The sequence below is a fragment of the Cupressus sempervirens genome, chromosome 9, assembly GCF_028749045.1.
Source record: "Cupressus sempervirens isolate cs-2001-9-10 chromosome 9, ASM2874904v1, whole genome shotgun sequence".
In the NCBI taxonomy this organism is placed as follows: Eukaryota; Viridiplantae; Streptophyta; class Pinopsida; order Cupressales; family Cupressaceae; genus Cupressus; species Cupressus sempervirens.
In genome coordinates this window covers 92,200,691-92,210,234 of record NC_143126.1, presented here as the reverse complement: position 1 = coordinate 92,210,234, position 9,544 = coordinate 92,200,691, and positions in this window count along the sequence as shown.

The following is a 9,544-nucleotide window of genomic DNA, read 5'->3' as shown; positions in this document are numbered from 1 at the left end:
TTTTGGTTTCGCTAAGTTTTTGAATTTTAAAAGTCTCGGTTTACGTTTTTCCAAATTATATCAAGTGGAGAAATTTCACATTTTTCCTAACCCAAGTATTCGTTTGATAGATAAAAGTTTCTCCATCAGACTCAATTTTCTAATTGATTTATATGACATTGTTTGAAAATTGACATTCTCAATGAATCAAAAACTTCGATTATACATTCTAATAATTAATCTTAAAAAAAAACTAAGTTTAATTAAATTAATTGTTAATATCTCTTCATAATTGACAAGCTTAATAACAATATTTTAATCATTAAAAGAGTGATCCATTAATTGAGAACTTTATAATAATCATTTATAGTTAATAATATATATATATACATATATACTTATATATATATATATATAATATACATCTATATATATATAAAAAGACATTTTATAAAACAAAATATAATAATCAAATCGCAATTCGCAAATTGCAAATTGCAAATCGCAAAATTGCGTCACAACCTTGGAAGTCAATTCATATATATCTATATCACTGCATAGAGGAGGTACCGTGCGGGCCTGCTGTCGCAGGCCTGCGATAGTGTCCCAGAGCTGTGGCCTCTGCCACATATATGTAGTGGGGTGGGGGTACGAGCTCGGCCCTCCCCGCCCGCCTCAATTTGAATTAAATTTCTTTTTTTTAAAAAAAAATTGCTTATGCGTTTTCCATTCGCGAGTATGCGATTCAATTTTTAAATAAAGTTCAACGTTTTTCAAAAAACATTTTCGATTAATGATATTCATTTTTTTAAATTAAATATATACATTATATATACATATGTATGTATATATATGTATATATATATGTGTGTGTGTGTATATATATATATATATATACTTGCAGAATTTTAAAAAAACATCATAGCATATAATCATGTATACATATTTATATATATAATTGCATATATATGTGTGTGTGTGTGTGTGTGTGTGTGTGTGTGTGTGTGTGTGTGTGTATGCAGATTAAAAAAATATAAACATGTATATATACGGTTTATTTAGAAATTCTAATTTTCAGAAATTTTCTATAAACTTTGATCTCAAATTTATCCAATAATTAATCTAATGGGTTTGGCTATGAATTAAACCTAGCCCCGCTTTCCTTTTTTTTTAAAAATCCATGCATATAAAATTCTCAAATAAATTTAATTGCCCAAATTGAAAATGCATACAATAAAAATAACAAATTCCTCAGAAGACATATGGAAGACACAAAGAAGACAGGAATGCATGATACGGAAATAGCATAAGAAAAATCACAAGAATCTACTCGAATTTTAATGCTAATTCGCTTTTCCTTAGAAAACCTGCAGAGCAAGCTCCTTCTTCAAAGTTCTTGAGTCCTCCAATGCTCCAATTGCTCTCCATGCTCTCTTCCTAAGCTTCTATGAATGCCTGAATATAAAGAGCTCTCAAGAAACCTTTGGAATGCTTCTTGAAACCGTTGAAAGGTGTCACCAACTAAGCATGAGTCTTTTCTCACCTTTTTGGTGAGTCATAGAGTTGTAGACACCTTGTGCTTAATTGATGCACTAACCCCCATGTTGTTGACACATGCTAATTCCCATGCAAGATTATATCTCCAATAATTTCTATTTAAATTTTATAATTATAATTATAATTTTTATAACTTTTATTATTATTATTTTATTTATTACTTTATTATTATTTTATAATTATTATTAATTTTAATTTCTAATTCTTTTAATTTAATTCCTTTCCTCAATAATTCACATTTAATTAATCACAATCAAAATATCAAAGATCATGATATTTTATTAATTTTCTCAAATAAATAATTTATTAATTAAATCTATTTATTAAGACTTAATTAATGAAAAATTTACCATAGACCTCCAAGATAAAATATGAAAACCCATCATAGAAAAAATCATACAAAATCAATCTAAAGGGTTAAAAATCACGAAATATGTCATCCGACACATTCGATGGGTATTCAACTCTGATACTTGTCCTAACTCACTAGGACAAATGATTTTTTTTTTTTTTAGGTTTGAGATTTGGACTTGAGAATTTATCTCCCTTCTCTTATCATTGAGATAATATAATAGGGTACGCTCATCCTGGCAATTCAGGGAAGTCGATACCCGGTACCTGCAACCTGCAGAAAAAATCATGCATGTACATACAATATATAATGCTAAGCTAACTAGACAATGGCAGGAAGTGGTGCATCGTGTAGCTCCCGACTAAGCAGGTGACTACGACTCCCTTCTTTAACCACATCAGAAATGCCATACAATAAGAAAACACACACACCATACACATGCAAGTATGGGGTAAGTAACCATAATAAAATACATGAGATAATAAACCATCTAACTAATCATCATTAATAACTAAAAACAATGTAATGATCATCATACATACATGAAATGTAAAGTCTAAATGATCTCATCATTTATCAACTGAATCCCTATCATAATATCTGATAGTGTCAAAACAACACCACTAAACCATCAACATAAAACTAGTCCATCAAAGTCTGATAATAATAGTGACAATAAGTCTAGAAAACATGTGAACGAGGGTAGGCACTACAGTTAAGATATTTAATTTAAAAAATGAGATATGTCTCATAATTACTTTTTCTATTTAATTAAAAAATCTTTAATTAATTAGAGAAACTTTTCTTATCTAATTAAATAACTTCATTTAATTAATTAGGACTGGCTTCTCATTTAATTAAATAACTTTGTTTAATTAATTAGAAGTAAGTACTCCATTTAACTAAACAATTTCGTTTAATTATTTCAATTTTTTTTTTGAAACTAGTCAACTCAAGTCAATCGAGGTTAAATTTGGTCAACTTTTGGACAAACTTGATCTTTCCGTATGTGAATATGAGCAAATGTGAGAATGAATTTCAATAACAATTCAATGCAAATTCTCTTTCAACCTTTCAAAATGAAGAGATGAGGGTCTCTTAAATAGACTTTCTTGGAATTCATCAATGGTTGAGATCGATTTCAATCAACGGTTAGGATTAAAAGAGAAGTTCAGTCATAAAGCGAGATATTCAAATTAAAGAGAGTTAACAGATTTAATTTGAGTAAAATAAGGAGTTAACTGATTCAAAAGAGTAGAAAAAGGAGTTAACTGATTTAACTCATTTTTTATCAATAGTGAACTGAAAATTTCCCTTTTTGAACTGAAGCGAGATTTTGTTGAGATATTTAATTCAATAAAATGAGATATGCTCTCATAAATACTTTTTCTATTTAATTAAATAATCTTTAATTAATTAGAGACACTTCTCTTATTTAATTAAATAACTTTATTTAATTAATTAGGAATGGCTTCTCATTTAATTAAATAACTTTGTTTAATTAATTAGAAATAAGTACTACATTTAATTAAATAATTTCATTTAATTATTTCAAATTTTTTTTTGAAACTAGTCAACTCAAGTCAAGCACGGTTAAATTTGGTCAACTTTTGGTCAAACTTAATCTTTGCGTATGTGAATATGAGCAAATGTGAGTATAAATTCCAGCAACATTTCGATGCAAATTCTCATTCAACCTTTCAAAATGAAGAGATGAGGGTCTCTTAAATAGACTTTCTTGGAATTCATCAACGGTTGAGATCGATTTCAATCAATGGTCAGGATTAAAGGTGAAGTTCAGTCATAAAGGGAGATTTCCAAATTAAAGGGAGTTAACAGATTTAATTTGAGTAAAATAAGGAGTTAACTGGTTCAATTTGAGTAGAAAAAGGAGTTAACTAATTTAACTCATTTTTTATCAATAGTGAACTGGAAATTTCCCTTTTTCAATTAAAGCGAGATTTTGTTGAGATATTTAATTTAATAAAGTGAGATATGCTCTCATAATTACTTTTTCTATTTAATTAAGTAATCTTTAACTAATTAGAGACACTTTTCTTATTTAATTAAATAACATCATTTAATTAATTAGGAATGGCTTCACATTTAATTAAATAACTTTGTTTAATTAATTGGAAGTAAGTACTCCATTTAATTAAATAATTTTGTTTAATTATTTCAAAATTCTTTTCGAAACTAGTCAACTCAAGTCAACCGTGGTTAAATCTGATCTACTTTTGGTCAAACTTAATGTTTGTGTATGTGAATATGAGCAAATGTGAGTATGAATTCCAGCAACAATTCGATGCAAATTCTCATTCAACCTTTCAAAATGAAGAGATGAGGGTCTCTTAAATAGACTTTTCTGTAATTCATGAACGGTTGAGATCGATTTCAATCAATGGTCAGGATTAAAGGTGAAGTTCAGTCATAAAGGGAGATTTCCAAATTAAAGGGAGTTAATAGATTTCATTTAAGAAAAATAAGGAGTTAACTGATTCAATTTGAGTAGAAAAAAGAGTTAACTGATTTAACTCATTTTTTATCAATAGTGAACTAGAAATCTCCCTTTTTGAACTGAAGAGAGATTTTGTTGAGATATTTAATTTAATAAAATGAAATATGCTCTCATAATTACTTTTTCTATTTAATTAAATAATTTTTAATTAATTAGAGACCCTTTTTTTATTTAATTAAATAACTTCATTTAATTAATTAGTAATGGCTTCTCATTTAATTAAATAACTTTCTTTAATTAATTAGAAGTAAGTGCTCCATTTAATTAAATAATTTCATTTAATTATTTCAAAATTCTTTTCAAAACTAGTCAACTCAAGTCAACCGTGGTTAAATTTGGTCAACTTTTGGTCAAACTTGATCTATGCGTATGTGAATATGAGCAAATGTGAGTATGAATTCCAGCAACAATTCGATGTAAATTCTCATTCAACCTTTCAAAATGAAGAGATGAGGATCTCTTAAATAGACTTTCCTGAAATTCATCAACGGTTGAGATCGATTTCAATCAGCGATCAGGATTAAAGGTGAAGTTTAGTCATAAAGGGAGATTTCCAAATTAAAGGGAGTTAACAGATTTAATTTGAGTAAAATAGGGAGTTAACTGATTCAATTTGACTAGAAAAATGAGTTAACTGATTTAGCTCATTTTTGATGAAAAGTGAATTGGAAATTTCCCTTTTGGAACTGAAGAGAGATTTTGCTGAGATATTTAATTTAATAAAATGAGATATGCTCTCATAATTACTTTTTCTATTTAATTAAATAATCTTTAATTAATTAGAGACACTTTTCTTATTTAATTAAATAACTTTATTTAATTAGTTAAGAATGGCTTCTCATTTAATTTAATAACTTTGTTTAATTAATTAGAAGTAAGTACTACATTTAATTAAATTATTTTGTTTAATTATTTAAAAATTCTTTTCGAAACTAGTCAACTCAAGTCAACTATGGTTAAATCTGGTCAACTTTTGGTCAAACTTGATCTTTGCATATGTGAATATGAGCAAATGTGAGTATGAATTGTAGAAAAAAATTCGATAAAAATTCTCATTCAACCTTTCAAAATGAAGAGATGAGGGTCTCTTAAATAGACTTTCCTAGAATTCATCAACGGTTGAGATCGATTTAAATCAACGATCAGGATTAAAGGTGAAGTTTAGTCATAAAGGGAGATTTCCAAATTAAAGGGAGTTAATAGATTTAATTTGAGTAAAATATGGAGTTAACCGATTCAATTTGAGTAGAAAAAGAAGTTAACTGATTTAACTCATTTTTGATCAATAGTGAACTGGAAATTTCCCTTTTTCAACTGAAGAGAGATTTTGTTGAGATATTTACTTTAATAAAATAAGATATGCTCTCATAATTACTTTTTGTATTTAATTAAATAATCTTTAATTAATTAGAGACAATTTTCTTATTTAATTAAATAGCTTCATTTAATTAATTAGGAATGGCTTCTCATTTAATTAAATAACTTTGTTTAATTAATTAGAAGTAAGTATTCCATTTAATTAAATAATTTTATTTAATTATTTCAAAATTCTTTTCGAAACTAGTCAACTCAAGTAAACTGTGGTTAAATCTGGTCAACTTTTGGTCAAACTTGATCTTTGCTTATGTGAATATGAGCAAATGTGAGTATGAATTTCAGCAACAATTCGATGCAAATTTTTATTCAACCTTTCAAAATGAAGAGATGAGGGTCTCTTAAATAGACTTTTCTGAAATTCATGAACAGTTGAGATTGATTTCAATCAACGGTCACGATTAAAGGTGAAGTTCAATCATAAAGGGAGATTTCCAAATTAAATGGAGCTGACATATTTAATTTGAGTAAAATAAGGAGTTAACTGATTCAATTTGATTAGAAAAGGGAGTTAACTGATTTAACTCATTTTTGATCAATAGTGAATTGGAAATTTCATTTTTTGAATTGAAGAGAGATTTCTTGAGATATTCAATTTAATAAAATGAGATATGCTCTCATAATTACTTTTTCTATTTAATTAAATAATCTTTAATTAATTAGAGACACATTTCTTATTTAATTAAATAACTTCATTTAATTAGTTAGGAATGGCTTCTCATTTAATTAAATAACTTTGGTTATTTAATTAGAAGTAAGTACTTCATTTAATTAAATAATTTTGTTTAATTATTTCAAAATTCTTTTCGAAACTAGTCAACTAAAGTCAATCATGGTTAAATCTGGTCAACTTTTGGTCAAATTTGATCTGTGCGTATGTGAATATGAGCAAATGTGAGTATGAATTCGAGCAACAATTCGATGCAAATTCTCATTCAACCTTTAAAAATGAAGAGATGAGGGTCTCTTAAATAGACTTTTCTGAAATTCATCAATAGTTGAGATCGATTTCAATCAACGGTTAGGATTAAAGGTGAAGTTCAGTCATAAAGGGAGATTTCCAAATTAAAGGGAGTTAACAGATTTAAGTTGAGTAAAATAAGGAGTCAACTGATTCAATTTGAGTAGAAAAATGAGTTAACTGATTTAGCTCATTTTTGATGAATAGTGAACTGGAAATTTCCCTTTTTGAACTGAAGAGAGATTTTGTTGAGATATTTAATTTAATAAAATGAGATATGCTATCATAATTACTTTTTCTATTTAATTAAATAATCTTTAATTAATTAGAGACACTTTTCTTATTTAATTAAATAACTTCATTTAATTAGTTAGGAATGGCTTCTTATTTAATTTAATAACTTTGTTTAATTAATTAGAAGTAAGTACTCTATTTAATTAAATAATTGCATTTAATTATTTCAAAATTATTTTCAAAACTAGTCAACTCAAGTCAACCATGGTTAAATCTGGTCAACTTTTGGTCAAACTTGATCTTTGCGTATGTGTCTATGAGCAAATGTGAGTATGAATTCTAGCAACAATTCGATGCAAATTCTCATTCAACCTTTCAAAATGAAGAGATGAGGGTCTCTTAAATAGACTTTTCTGGAATTCATCAATGGTTGAGATCGATTTCAATCAACGGTCAGAATTAAAAGTGAAGTTCAGTCATAAAGGAAGATTTCTAAATTAAAGGGAGTTAACAGATTTAATTCGAGTAAAATAAGGAGTTAACTGATTCAATTTATGTAGAAAAAGGAGTTAACTGATTTAACTCATTTTTGATCAATAGTGAAGTGCAAATTCTCCTTTTTGAACTGAATAGAGATTTTGTTGAGATATTTAATTTAATAAAATGAGATATGCTTGCCAAATTACTTTTTCTATTTAATTAAATAATCCTTAATTAATTAGAGACACTTTTCTTATTTAATTAAATAACTTCATTTAATTAGTTAGGAATGGTTTCTCATTTAATTAAATAACTTTGTTTAATTATTTCAAAAAAAAATTTGAAACTAGTCAACTCAAGTCAATCGTGGTTAAATCTGGTCAGCTTTTGGTCAAACTTGATCTTTGCGTATGTAAATATTAGCGAATGTGAGTATGAATTCCAGCAAAAATTCGATGCAAATTCTCATTCAACCCTTCAAAATGAAGAGATGAGGGTCTCTTAAATAGACTTTCCTGAAATTCTTCAATGGTTGAGATCAATTTCAATCAATGGTCAGGTTTAACGGTGAAGTTCAGTTATAAAGGGAGATTTCCAAATTAAAGGGAGTTAACAGATTTAATTTGAGTAAAATAAGGAGTTAACTGATTCAATTTGAGCAGAAAAATGAGTTAACTGATTTAGCTCATTTTTGATGAATAGTGGACTAGAAATTTCCCTTTTTGAACTGAAGAGAGATTTTGTTGAGATATTTAATTTAATAAAATGATATATGCTCTCATAATAACTTTTTCTATTTAATTAAATAATCCTCAATTAATTAGAGGCACTTTTCTTATTTAATTAAATAACTTCATTTAATTAATTTTGGAATGGCTTCTAATTTAATTAAATAACTTTGTTTAATTAATTAGAAGTAAGTACTCCATTTAATTAAATAATTTCGTTTAATTATTTCAAAAAAAAATTTGAAACTAGTCAACTCAATTCAACCGTGGTTAAATCTGGTCAACTTTTGGTCAAACTTGGTCTATGGTGAATTTTAGTCAACTCAAGTGAACTTTGTTTAATTAAATAAATTCTCAAGTCCAAATCCCAAACCTAAAAAAAAAACATTTGTCCTAGTGAGTTAGGACAAGTATCAGAGTTGAATAGCTGCTGAATGTGTCGGATGACATATTTCGTGATTTTTAACCCTTTAGATTGATTTTGTATGATTTGTTCTATGATGGGTTTTCATATTTTATCTTGGAGGTCTATGGTGAATTTTTCATTCATTAAGTCTTAATAAATAGATTTAATTAATAAATTATTTATTTGAGAAAATTAGTAAAATATCATGATGTTTGATATTTTGATTGTGATTAATTAAATGTGAATTATTGAGAAAATGAATTAAATAAAAGAAAACTAGAAATTAAAATTAATAATAATTATAAAATAATAATAAAGTAATAAATAAAATAATAATAATAAAATTTATAAAAATTAAAATGAAAATTATAAAATTTAAATAGAAATTATTGGAGTTATAAGCTTGCATGGGAATTAACATGTGTCAACAACACGAGGGTTAGTGCATCAATTAAGCACAAGGTGTCTACAACTCTATGACTCACTAAAAAGGTGGGAAAAGACCCATGCTTAGTTGGTGACACCTTTCAGTAGTTTTAAGAAGCATTCCAAAGGTTTCATGAGATCTCTTTATATTCAGGCATTCATAGAAGCTTAGAGAGAGAGCGTGGAGAGCAATTGGAGTATTGGAGGACTCAAGAACTTTGAAGAAGAGAGTTTGCTCTGTGGATTTTATGAGGAAAAGTGAATTAGCATCAGAATCCGGGTAGATTCTTGTGATTTTTCTTATGCTATTTCCGCATCATGCATTCCTGTCTTCTTCGTGTCTTCCATATGTCTTCTAAGGAATTTCATATTTTTATTGTATGCATTTTCAATTTGAGCAATTAAATTTATTTGAGAATTTTATATGCATGGATTTTTTAAAAAAAGGAGAAAACGGGGCTAGGGTTAATTCATAGCCAAACCCATTAGATTAATTATTGGATAAATTTGAGATCAAAGTTTATAGGAA